The following is a 14,470-nucleotide window of genomic DNA, read 5'->3' as shown; positions in this document are numbered from 1 at the left end:
AAACACCACCTCTGGGACAGACACCTCAGCTTGGTCTCAAAACTAATCCACAATTTATTTAAGAAAAGCCCGCCAAGACTAGCAAAAAGCCACCACCATCAAAAGAAGAACTTCTCAAACTAACTGAAACTGTTGTCATAGACTATCTGAATAGTGAAAATGCAAATGAGGCTGTCAGTGGTGTGAGAGAAATGAGAGCTTCTAAACACTTTCTTCCAGAGATGTTAAGCAAAGTGATCATCATGTCACTAGATAGAAGTGGTGAAGATAAAGAAAAAGCAAGATTTTTGATCAGTTTACTTACACAGGAAGGAATAGCCCCAACTGACAACTTCATGCAGGCTTTCCTAAATGTATTTGACCAGTGCCCCAAACTGGAGGTTGACATCCCCTTGGTGAAATCATATTTAGCCCAGTTGGCAGCTGGTGACATCATTTCAGAGCTGGTGAGCATCTCAGAACTGGCTCAACCCCTGGAGAGTGGCACCCATTTCCCTCTCTTCTTACTTTGTCTTCAGCAACTCACTAAACTACAAGATCAAGAATGATTAACTTGACTTTTTCAACAAAGCAAGGTCAATATGTAGAAAATGCTCCCAGAAATTGATCAGAATAAAGACCCCATCTTGGATATATTGGAAGGAAAGGGACTAAATTTCTTATTCCCGTTCCTCAAATTGGAGAAGGAACTATTGAAGCAAATTAAGTTGGATCCATCCCCTCAAACTATATATAAATGGATTAAATATAACATTTCTCCCACTTCATGTAGAAAAAGGATTTGTGAACATCTTTTTTTTTTTACCTTTTTGTTGTTGTTGTTGTTTATTCATATTTGTTTGAGTGTGACAGAGAAAGAAAGAGGCAAAGAGAGAGAGAGGAGAGAATGGGCACACCAGGGCCTCCAGCCACTGCAAATGAACTCCAGACACGTGCGCCCCCTTGTGCATCTGGCTAACATGGGTCCTGGGGAATCAAGCCTCGAACCGGGGTCCTTAGACTTCACAGGCAAGCGCTTAACCACTAAGCCATCTCTCCAGCCCGGATTTGTGAACATCTTAATGACCAGCTTGTTACATTATAGTTCTAGTGAAGTGAACCCACCCAGTGATGAAACAGATTCTTTCTCTGCTCCTTCCAAAGAACAGTTAGAGCAGGAAAAACAACTGCTGCTTTCTTTCAAGCCAGTGATGAAGAAAGTCCTTCATGATCATGTTGATCTACAAATCAGTGCCCTGTATGCTCTGCAAGTGCACTGTTGCAACAGCCACTTTCCAAAAGGCATGTTACTTAGCTTTTTTGTTCATTTCTATGATATGGAAATTATCGAGGAAGATGCTTTCTTGGCTTGGAAAGAAGACGTAATTCAAGAATTTCCAGGAAATGGCAAGGCTTTGTTCCAGGTGAATCAGTGGCTAACCTAGCTAGAAACTGCTGAAGAAGAGGAAGAAGCTGATTAAGAACCAGCCAAAGCCTTAAATTGTGCAAAACATACTGTTGCTATGATGGAACTGCATTTGACCTAACCACTGTGAAAATTCATTCCACTGCAATGTTTTCACAATATTTAAAGCAGAAGCACATCACTAAGATTTCCTTCTACACAAGGTTTTTTTTGTAGTGAATGTCTTAATCATAGTCTACCATCAAATATTTTAGGAGTATCTTTAATGTTTAGAGAGTATACTAGAGAGTATACTTGAGTTGTTACAATATTTGATTATCCATTTGGTTGTTACAGAAAAATTCTTAACTGTAATTGATGATTGTTGCTATAATAGTATATTGCCTGTATTTCTACCTCTAGTAATGCAGTTTATGTGCTAGATTTTAATATCCTTGATCCTAAGAAAGTTCACAAGTCTTTTTAAAAGAAACATGGTTTACTTGCACAAAACTGATCAGCTTTGACAGATCATTAATGCCCCCGAAGTGGTTTTTGTGGGTGTGAAACAAATGGTGTGAATTTTAATTGGTCCCTCTTATTATAGTATTGAAATTAAGTCTATTTAATTATTCAAGTCATGCTCATGCCCTGATTTGATATATTTGCATGTATCAATAAACATTGTGATACTTGGAAAAAAAATAGAAGATTCGTTAGGATCAGAACATCAAATTGAAGCCATGAGCAATGCAACCCTGACCAACCTACTGGTAGAACTTGCAGGAAAGCAACAAAGGACTGATAATCGTGTGGATGCTGCAATCACTAAACAAGAACTAATAGAAAAGAAATTGGAAGGAGTAAAGACAGTTAAGAGAGTGGGAGAGTGAAAAATAAAAAAAAGAAAAGAAGGCCTTCAAAATCAGCTGGCCATGCTAAATGAGGACATAAAGAAAAGCAAGGATGAATTCCAAGAATGATCAAGAAAATCAGAAAGTGATGTGAAAAGGAAGCTTGACAGAGGGACAGAAATTATACATAGAAAAGTAGTAGAAAATGCAAATTAAATTGAACAAGACAAAAACTTTCTAGAAGCCCTCAAGAATAGGGTAATCCAAGTGGACGATAGAAACTCTGATCTGGAAGACATGATGGAAGAAACAGTTTGAGAGTCCAAAAATTTCAGTAAGTTCAAAAGTTCCTGTGAACAGAACATGAGGGAATTGTGGGATACACTTAAATGTCATAATATCAGGATCATTGGAAGACCAGAAGGAGAAGAATTTCAGACCAAACATATGGAGAAATTATTTAACAAAATAATTGAAGAAAACTTCCCCAGTCTCTTAAAAGAAAGGCCCATCAAGATACAAGAAGCCAACAGAACGCCAAACAGATGGGACCAAAGAGAAACTCTCCAAGACATATTGTCATTAAGACTCTTAACTTTGCCACCAAAGAGAAAATCCAGAAAACAGCTAGGGAAAAACATCACACCACATTCAAAGGTAACCCCATCAGAATTACTCCAGATTTCTCAATGGAAACCCTGAAGCTAGAATGGCTTGAAATGAAACATTGCAAAGTCTAAGAACCGATGGCTTCCAACCCAAACTACTCTTCCTGGCAAAGGTATCCCTCATAATAGATGGTGAAAGAAAAGCTTTGCAAGACAAAAATCAGCTTTACAATTATATGAAAACAAAACCAAAACTACAGACAGTATTTCAGGAAATTCTCCACAGAGAAGAATCAAATAATTAAACTCAAGTGCCTACAAGAAGCAGATTACAATAACCAACCTCACAGTAGGCATAAAAGACTTCAAAGTCCATGAAAACACCAACCCACATATATCATCACAATATGGCAGGGATCAAATCAAATCTCAAAGTCATTACCCTAAATATTAATGGCCTTAATTCACCCAAGAGACACAGGCTAACAAGATGGATCAAAAATTATACCCTCAATCTGTTGCCTTTAAGAAACCCACCTCACCACTAAAGACAGACACCTCCTCAGGGTGAAAGTTTGGAAAACAATATTCCAAGCAAATGGGAATAAGAAAAAAGCAGGCATAGATATATTATTATCAGATAAAATAGACTTCATACCAAAAATAATCATAAAAGACAAAGAAGGCCACTTCCTACTATTCAAGACAATGATCAATCAAAAGGATATTACAATCATAAATATGTATGCACCAAACACAGGGCCACCACAGTTCATAAAATAAAACCTACTTGACAATGAAACAGAAATAACCACCAACACCATCATAACTGGGGACTTCAATACACCATTATCAGTAACAGACAGATTATCCAAACAGAAACTCAACAGGGAAGTAAGAGAGCTCAACAAAACCATAAATCGCTTAGACCTAATGGACATCTACAGAACCTTCTATCCCAAATCCACAGACCACACATTCTTCTCAGCAGCCCATGGAACATTCTCTAAAATAGACTATATACTGGGTCATAAAGATTGCCACCACATATTTAGGAAAATTGACATAATTCCCTGCAGGATATAAGATCACAATGCTATATTTCTAGAAATCAACAACAAAAGACCCACCAAGAATCACAACGGCACTTGGAAACTGAACAGCACACTTTTAAACAATAAATGGATAGTGGATGAAATAAAAAATGAAATTGCAAAATTTCTAGAATTGAATCACAATGAGAGCACATTGCACCAAAACTTATGGGACATAATGAAGACAGTATCAGGGGAAAATTCATAGCACCTAATGCCTTCATAAAAAAGACTGAGAGATCCCAAATCAATAACCTAACCATCCACTTAAAGGCACTGGAATAGCAAGAACAATATAACCTAAATAGCCCAAGAAGGAAAGAAATAATTAAAATCATAGCAGAAATTAATGAATTGGAAACCAAGGAAACAATTAAGACAATTGACAAAACAAAGAGCTGGTTCTTTGAAAAGATAAACAAGATTGACAAACCCTGGGCCAATTTGATCAAGCAAAGAAAAGAGAAACTTCAAATTACAAAATTTCAAATGCAAAATTACAAATTCAAAATGCAAAAGAAGAGATCACAACAGACATAAGTGAAATTTAGAGAATCATCAACATTTATTTCATAAACCTCTACTCCACAAAACTGGAAAATGTGGAGGAGATGGATAAATTCCTGGTTGCATACGATCTATGAAAGCTAAACTCAGAGCAGATTAATCACCTCAATGAACCCATCACACTCATGGAAATTGAAAAAGTAATAAAAAACCTCCCCCAAAAGATGAGTCCAGAACCAGATGTCTTATCCACTAAATTCTGTCAAACCTTCATAGAAGAACTCCAACCAATCTTCCTTAAAGTGTGCCACACAATTGTAGAACAGAGAAAGCTGCCCAACTCCTTTTATGAAGCTAGTATCAACTTAATTCCAAAACCAGGCAAAGATGCCACAAAATTTCCCTGAAGAACTTAGATGCAAAGATCCTGAACAAAACCCTTGCAAACCAAATCCAACAACACATCAAAAGCATTATCCATCTTGACCAAGTGGAATTCATCCCAGGAAAACAGGGGTGGTTCAACATATGAAAATCTGTCAATGTAATGCACCACATAAGAAAGGTTAAACATAAAAAACACGTGATCATTTCAATAGATACAGAAAAGGCCTTTGACAAGATACAACATCACTTCATGATCAAAATATTAGAGAGAATTTGTATGATTGGTTCATATCTTAACATAATAAAGGCGACATACAAAACTCTGAATGTCCAAATAATACTTAATGGAGAGAGACTGCAGGAATTCCCATTAAGATCAGGAATAAGACAGGGTTGTCCACTCTCACCTCTGCTTTTCAATATACTACTGGAAGTCCTAGCTCAAGCAATAAGACAGGAGAAGGAAATAAAAGGGATATAATCTGGAAAGGAAGATGTTAAGTTAGCTCTATTTGCTGATGACATGATTCTATATGTAAGAGACCTGAGAGATTCCATCCCCAAATCCTGAAGGTGATTAAGTCCTATAGCAAAGTAGCAGGATACAAAATCAATGCACAAAAATCAGTAGCCTTTCTATATGCAAATGACAAAGAAACAAAGAAAGAAATAAGGGACATAGTCCTATTTTCAATAGCAACAACAACAACAAAATACCTTGGAATAATGTTAACCAAGGAAGTGAAAGAGCTAAACAATGAAGACATAAAAAAAAAAAAAAAAAAAAAAAAAAAAAAAACAAGCTCCTTGATAGGCAGAATGAACATTGTGAAGATGGAAATCCTACCAAAGGCAATATATATATTTAATGCAATTCCAATTAAAATCCTTACAGTGTTCTTCACAGAGATAGAAAAAATAATCTCAAATTTCATATGGAAAGGCAGAAGGCTTTGAATATCCAACCATGACCTCAGCAAAAGAAATACCTCTGGAGGCATGACCATACCTGATCTAAAGCTACATTACAAAGCCATGGTGATAAAAAATGCATGGTACTGGCATAAAAACAGGAGTATAGACCAATGGAATAGACTTGAGGACCCAGACTTTGAGTCAAGAAAATATAGCTACTTGATATTCCGCAAAGGCCCTAACAATATAGGCTGGAAACAAGACAGCATCTTCAAAAAATGGTGATGGAAAAATTGGATAGCCATATGCAGGAAATTGAAACTTGATCCAAACATTTCGTGATGCACTCCTCTCAAGTCCAAATGGATCAAAGACCTCAATATAAGACCAGAAAGTCAACAACTACTGGAAGAAAATATAGGAGGAACTTTCCATGATATAGGACTGGAAAAAGACTTCTTAAAGAAAACCCCAGTAGCTTACGATCTTAAGCAGTCACTCAACCAATGGGATCACATGAAGTTGAAGAGTTTCTTTACAGAGAAGCATACAATAAGCAAAGCCAATAGATTACCCACAGAATGGGAGAAAATATTTGTGGGTTATCCAACTGACAAAGACCTAATCTCTGGAATCTACAAAGAAATCAAAAATCTAAACAGTAAAAAGTCAAACACTCCACTCACTAAATGTGGCAAAGAGCTGAACATGCAGTTCACAGAGGAAAAAACACAAATGGCAAACACACACTTAAGAAAATGTTCATCATCCCTAATCATCAGGGAAATGCAAATTAACACAACCATGAAATTCCACCTTACCCCAGTAATAATAGCAAACATCAAAAAATCAAATGAAAATAAATGCTGACAAGGATGTGGAGAAGTAGGAACACTCATCCACCATTGGTGGGACTGTAAGATGGTACAAGCACTTTGGAAAGCAATAATGAGACTCCTGAAAAAGCTGACTATAGAGATACCAACAGACCCAGTTGTTCCCTTACTGGGCATCTACCCTAAAACCTTCAAAGCACAGGCCAAAGATATTTGCTCAACCATGACTGTAGCAGCTCAATTTGTAGTAGCCCAGAGCTGGAATCACCCAGATGTTCATCACTAGAAGAATGGATAACTAAGACATGGTATATCTACACAATGGAATTCTATACAGCAGTAAGAAAAAAATGACACAATGAAATTTGAGGAAAAATGGTTGAACCTGGAGCAGATCATTGTCAGTTAACATTACCCAACTACAGAAAAAGAATTGCCACATAGTCTCACTCATCTACAGCACCTAACCTGAATCTGCCCAAAGATACCTTACATACCCAGCAAGTATCTCATGGATTAGACAATAGGATAGATGAGGAGGGAGGATAGGGCAATGGATGGGTAGGAAACACAAATCTAGACCCAAACAGCAATGGTACCATAAAAATTCTACTTCCTAAAAGGCAGACCAAATGGCTGAACCTCCACCAGGCCCTTCGAGGGAACACCTGAACCACAAGACACTGGAGAGAGTATGATGAAGACTAACGTTAATATTCTACGGCTTCCCTCCTTCCCTCTCTTTCTCTCTCTCTCTCTCTCTCTCTCTCTCTCTCTCTCTCTCTCTCTCTCTCTGTTTCTCTCTCTTCTCTCTAACTCTTGTATATAGTTATTTTTTTCCTTCTTTTCTTAGGGGGCACTGACCTGTAACTTCCAATAACAGCATGTGGCTATCATCTACAGTGAGCTTTTGATCAGAGAGAGCTATGTACAAGGTTTCCTAAAAGAAAGACAGATTTCTGTCAGAGCACTTGATGACACATTAAAGCTTAGTGGTAAGACCCTACTGCTGAAGACACGTTATGAGGTCAACATGTCAAATAGAATGCCATGGCTAGAAGCTAGAAGAGAGTCAGTTTCCAGACAGTCAGCATGTCTAGTGTCAGAAGTTGTCATATGGGTGACTGGGGGAAAATTTCCAATATCTGTCCAAGCAACTCATGGTCTAACCTACTTAACAACAAATAACCTGTTGTGATGCCCACACAAGTGCAATAGTGGCACACAGCCATGGTGGGGAACCAACTGCTCTTGTTTTGGCTAACTGATCTCCTTAGTGGTACAGGACCCATAACTAGAGCTGGGAAACAAGTCAGAACCATATCCAAACATAAGCCCACTCTCCATTATCCAGCTACCATCAATCTTGGGTTACAAGAGGGCCGACACCTATTAAATTCTCTATACAAAAGTAAGGGCTATACCATTTGTCCTGGTGCTAACTTACTCTCTGTTGGAGAATATGCTTCTCTTTTTCAGATAGATGTAGATCCTGAGGAGAGGGCCACCCCATCATACCTCAAAAGGGCCCCTGGTGAATCGACGAACAATTGGTGAAACTATAAGGTTGGTCTTTTCCTGGTGTGCTGGGCACCAGTACAAGGGGGATGGATATCAACACAGAGAAAAATCAACTCCTACCAATTCAGAGATCCAGAGGCCCCCAACACCTTACCACTGAAGCAGAACAAATATGAACCCATCATGGCTCAGGGAAATTTTGCAGAAGAGGTGGCAGAAAGAATGTCAGAGCCACGTGTTGGGTCATGATATGAAGAGACATTTATCCTACCCATCACTGTGGGCTAACTCCACAATGCATGACCCATGTACCTCAACAAGGAGGGGCCAAGAGGAGGGGGTAGGTCATGGATAAGCCTAACAGTGGTACCAACCTGACTGTATTTGCTGAATACAAAACTAATTAATAATTTTTTAAAAGACGACTTATTTCACACAGTATAATTTTAAAATATTAACTCATGATTTTTTGTAATATTTGCTTACCCAACTCTATGCCATTAACATTCATGTGTAAAAAATGAAAAAAATGTAAATCATAATTTGAATGGCCCAACAAAATTAAATATGTTCTTTTCATGATTAAATATTTTTATCCTAATAACATGCTGATATATTTACATATGGTATGTTAATATTTCATTAAAAACAAATCAAAATTAAAAACATTAAAAACATTGAAGAAGGAATTCATGGTAACAGCATACTTTCAATATATACGCAGGGAAAAGATAGTTTATAACAATCTAACTCCTTCAACTTTAAAGACCATCATCAATTTCAATCTTGCTTGTTCTGGACAAGACAACAGTTGATTGAAAGTCAAATTTATTATCTCCTTGTAACAAACAAGCCCATGTTCAGTAGATATTCACCTGGTTTCCCAGTCTTAACCTGAGATTTGTTTTAAATTTTGTCTTTCTCTGCTATATCAGTAGTTCCTTTTCAAATATTTTATTTATTTATTTATTTGACAGAAAGAAAGAGGAAGTGAGAGACAGAGGGGGTGCACCAGGACCTCCAGCCACTGCAAGTGAACTCCAGATGCATGTGCCTGCCCCTGTGCCTCTGGCTTATACGGTTCCTGGAGTATTGAGCCAGGGTCCTTTGTGTTTGCAGGCATCCCTTGACTGCTAAGCCATCTCTCCAGCCCAGTGTATCAGTAGTTCTTAACGCTGGTACCACATAGAAACATGTTCCACAGATTCCATCTAAAAACAAACAAATAACATGCACTATTAATCTAAATAGAGTTTCTGCTTAGTAACAGTGGGTATTCATGGGAGCTGTGTGTGGGGAACATTATTGTAATTAAAATGTGGCAGTCAGTTTTGAAACCTAATGAACTTGAAGTGAGTTTTACAATAAGTATAAGTAAAGAATGAAGATGATCATGAAGGAGGAGAAAGCTAATATGTGAAGCATTCCTCTTAACTACTGACATATCCAAGTATAATTAAGACTATGTCACAAATGGGTGAGCACAGTCAATGCCATGTATTTTCCTAAGCAAAACATTTGTCTGTTGGAAGGAGATATCATTACCAGAGAAGTGTTTGGTTATATTTGGTAAGAAAGCAATTGCCCTTTCAAAAGCTGAATGCTTCTATTGAATGATTGACTTAGGTCATCATGCCTGGCTGTTTCTTATTTTCCATCACCATTCTCCCTAGCCCACCTCTTGCTTCCATTACACTTTTCATTTCTCTTTGTAATTTTCAAATGAATTCTTTGCTTTCAGTTTAGAGCACCAGCTTGACCATGTTTAAAATTCTCTGCAAAGACTCTGGAAATCTTAGGGGAAAACATGCAATAGCAGTCTAATCAATCAAGTTCAGAATGCAGAGCTGTGTTGGGACACTAGACTTGGAGTGTTAATAAGAGCCTTGAGTCCTCATTTACCCAGACTGTGTATTTTGAGCTAGAAAATATAAGACAATATAAGACAAGTAATCTATCCCTGCTAAGGAAACTACAAGTTTCCTCCTATCTTATTATTAGTCCAAAAAAAAAAAAAAAGCTAAACTACATTTTCTTATCTTAAATCCAATGAATTGTTTATATTGTTTTATATGTTTTTACAATATCCTAATATTCTTGCTGTCACAGAACAGATTTGCCTTTCCTCTGAGGCATAGTAAAGTAGGAAAACTTTATTATTTGCTCCTTTATTTTAATTTTGCAATTTGATTATTTCCTAAGTACATTTGAATCTGTTTTAATCTGTTTTGAGGATTCTTATTTTGAAAAAAGTGAAGTGGTTCCAGCCTCATCTTTTAAAAATAGTGATGTTTTGAATCTAGAGTGAATCATTCAGTTTGATATTTGAGTGCTAATTTTATTTTATGTGAGTGTTCTTTAAAATTATCCTTCTCCTATTTGATTTTTATGCTTGAGTGACTTTTAGTTGCTTATTGTTTCATTTTGCTTACCCTTCTGTTATTTGTTTCAGTGCATGTGGGCCCATGTCCTATCCTAGTTAACTTACATTATATGTATGTCCTAGGATATTAGTTTGACTAACTTTCATGACTTTGCTTCATAAAATCTCAATAGAAATTTTGATTATATTTAGAGACATTAATCGTGTGTGTGTGTGTGTGTGTGTGTGTGTGCATGTGTGTGTGTGTATATGTGTTCATGCACACAAATGTGTGTGTGTGTATGTCTGTAAGGGATGTATATTTGTATGTATAAAACTTTGGAAGAAAACATTTGGAAAAAAACACTTAGAATTACAAAGAAAGTATATATTTTATATTGATTAGGTAGTAATTTCATACTCAGTCCTATCCCATATTACAATAGAAAACAAAAGGTCACATTTTCTAAATAATTTGTGATATCAATGACCTCCTAAATGTCATATGGGTCTTAAGAAAAGCATATATGGTGATCAATTTATTTCTTTAGAGTGTCTGTCTGTCTTGACAGGTTGTGATGAAATTTCTAGAAAAAATTCTAGAAAAAATAGCCAGGCTCTGGATTCGATCCACAGCACCACATAAAATTGGGAATGTTGGCGCTCACCTGAAATGCTAGCAATTGGGAGATGGAGGAAGAAATCTTAAATTAAATTACTGTCATCCACTGCTACACAGTGAAGTCACCATTTCTGGAATATTTTACTATGTTCTTATCATAGGATTGAAGTGATATATGCATATTGCACTGACTGGATGCTTGTTGGTTGTGTGGTAAATGGCACTTGTTACTATTTATTTCACTAACAGTGAACACATGTACACGTATGTAGTTTAGAGTACCACATAGATTATTAAACTTAGTTCCACATCTATGTTTATATTAATAGAAGATAGTAAAATTTTCCTTATGTTAAGATTCTTTCACAACATAACATTTAAAAATTTAATAAAAAATGTGGTAATTCCCACATAGATGATAAAATGGAATTTATACCTAGAAATATTGTTAAACAGCCCCACCAATGCAATATTTCTCTTTTCACCAATTTTTTGTTGCCTGAACTTTAGTAAAAATATCTTTGTGTATATATTATTTGTTTCATATTTGAAAATAAAATATGCAAATTACACAAAAAATTTTCATTTCTAGCCGGGTGTGGTGGTGCATGCCTTTAATCTCCCCACTCAGGAGGCAGAGGTAGTAGTCTGGGCTAGAGTAAGACCCTACCTCGGAAAATCAAAAAAAAAAAAAAAAGTCTTCATTTCTAATTAAATTTATGTTAAACATTTTTGCCTACATTGCCAATTATGAAACCACAATTTGTTAGTTAAGTAGAGCTGATATTAGGTATATTTACACCAATGGCATGAGTTTTCAACTCCTATCACCACTGGTAATATATAGTTTAAATGTAAGTTGTAATAAGTGGAAGAAAATTCTGTTTTACAAAGAGTTTTGTAAATATAATGTATATAAAATTCTGGATAACAGTCCTTTGGTTTTCAAACTGTTGGTATTCTTCAAAGATAAAAAGTAATATTCAAAACATTTATGCAAAGCTGAGTCTGGTGAAAAAAGTCATGTGGCTGCAACACAGGAGGCTGAGGCACAAAGGTTCAGTTAAAGGTCAGACTCAATCTCATGGTGAATTCAAGGTCAGCCTGGGCTAAATGAAATAGTTTCAAATAAATAAGCAAGAGGTTTGTGTACAGATGTTAATTTTTATATTTCATAAACATGTTAGCATCTCCCTGGGTTATTCCTTAAGAAAATTACAGGTAATAAATTATCATATTGCTTCCTGCATTTCAGGTTAAACAGCTAAAATAAAGGCATTTATGTGCAATTCAAAACAAGGTTTTTGTTATTTCTGATGTATTAATGATGAATAATATTTCAAAATCAGTGCATGTCTTTTGATAAATCCTTGCTTTAATTAACTCTTGACATTCTAAAGGTTATCTCATGGAGCAGTTCAGCATTTAGCATTACACTTTTCAGGCTGATCTAATAATATGCAGATATTTTCTACAACTACCAGCTGTATATTTAATTATGAAAGATTAATAAATGTATTAATAACAATCTCTCAGTTTCCTTGAACAACCATAAAAAGTAACAGCATATAACTTTATTTAACCAACATAAACTTACTAATTCATAATTGCACAGATGGAAATCTGAAGTCATGGTATCTGTAGGAAGGGGTTTTCTATGCCAGTGTGACAGGAGTGAGCATTATTAATTCTTTTTGATTCTTGGTGCTTTGTGGGTAAATTGTGTATGTAACAGCTCAGTCATATTTCCATCCTGTGCATCCTCATATGGTCTTTGTGCCTGCTTGTTTGCAAAATTCTACTTTGAATAGGATATCAGTTGTTTCAAATTAGAGTACACATGTGTTTATTCCCCACTTAATTTTAGAGTCAATTATTTATTTCAGTTTAAGTTAATTATCTTGGTAAACACCCCAAAGGATTCCAAAGCATGTCACATTTTCATGTACAAAAACATTTTAATATACCTTGGGAGGGAGACAAGAATTTAACTCAGTGAACGCCTCAAATAATATGAGATTGAGGATGAAAAAAATCATACATCTAAAGAGTCTTCTTTTATACAGTTATTACCATAACATATTTTAAAACCTGGAATATTTTGTTTAACCTTAATTTTCCTAATTGATCCTTTTAAATTTATATCAAACATGGATTTAACTGGCACTCTCTTTTTATCTTCAGAGGATCAGAATAATTTTACCCAGAGTGGTTTATTAAAAGTGGTGAACATGGACAGAGCACGGTGGAGAGGATATGAGGAAACATAGCTCAAATATGTAAAAGTAGGACACATGCATTATGGAAATGTCTAGAGGGCTAGTAAACTACGAGAAGTAGAATGAGTAAATGGAAATTAGGTATTTCTATCAAAGAAGTCATTTTTCTTAGATTCTGACACAAAAATAATAAAAGTAACTCTGAAATTATCAACATGTTAATCAAAATAATTCCAGTGAATATTTTTTCAAACATAGAATTAAACCCATCCAAACAAAACCACAAAAATGTTGAACTTATCCTAGCATTGCACAATGCGTTTGATGCATTTGTCTAATGACTAGGACTTCAAACAACACAGAGAAATTTCAACAAATGCAGAAGGCGATTAAACAATATTGAGTCCTTCATTTTTAACCAATTTTTTTCACATTCAATATTTATTTTTGTAACTTAATAAATGAATTTTGTTCATTACTGATTGCATGTTTATTTTGCCCTATGAACATACATTTTATTATTTACTAATCCTGAATATTAAGTGTTAGAATAGGTAGATTGAAAATGACTAGAATCAAACAGGAGAGTAGAAAATTATTGGATAATAATAGAAAAGTGATTAAATTTGCTTATATATTTTATTTACTAATGCGCCTGTATGCTTGCCAAGAAAAAAACAGTGTATTTGAACAATGTATCCATTAGACATATGCTTTTTGTTAGGGGATCTGGATATTTTATATCTATAATTTTAATGCTCTCCTCCCAGCAATCAGGCATCCTACAGACAAAGAATAATATTGTAAATGTGAAACATTCTATCTTTGATGTAAAAAAAATATATTGTGGGTTGAACATTGAGGTGACAACTACTTAATATGATTCTAAATATTCTGTTAAAAATGATTAAGTTGATGGTCATCACATATTTGCTTTTATAATATAGTAGTTTTATCTTGATTTTTAAGGTGAAATATACTAAATTTATTAGTAAAATATGGTCAATAGAAAAGGAAAACAAGAGTTTGTTATAGTACAAATTATTTCTGAATGATTAGGTCTTTTATGCACAAAAAGTTTATACTGAATACCAATGTTTTATTCCTAGCACTATAAGTAAATAAATTTAAACTTTAATTGCTTTTACATTAAAGTAATTA

General features: G+C 35.2%; 1 pseudogene; it reads left to right on the top strand.

Moving 5' to 3' along the window:
* Positions 1-2: 2 nt before the first annotated feature.
* On the top strand, positions 3-1,460 carry LOC123459413 (annotated as a pseudogene).
* The last annotated feature ends 13,010 nt before the right edge of the window (positions 1,461-14,470 follow it).

This window comes from Jaculus jaculus, chromosome 3 (genome assembly GCF_020740685.1).
Source record: "Jaculus jaculus isolate mJacJac1 chromosome 3, mJacJac1.mat.Y.cur, whole genome shotgun sequence".
In the NCBI taxonomy this organism is placed as follows: Eukaryota; Metazoa; Chordata; class Mammalia; order Rodentia; family Dipodidae; genus Jaculus; species Jaculus jaculus.
The sequence above is the reverse complement of the archived record's forward strand: the minus strand, read 5'-3'. Positions and strand labels throughout refer to the sequence as shown.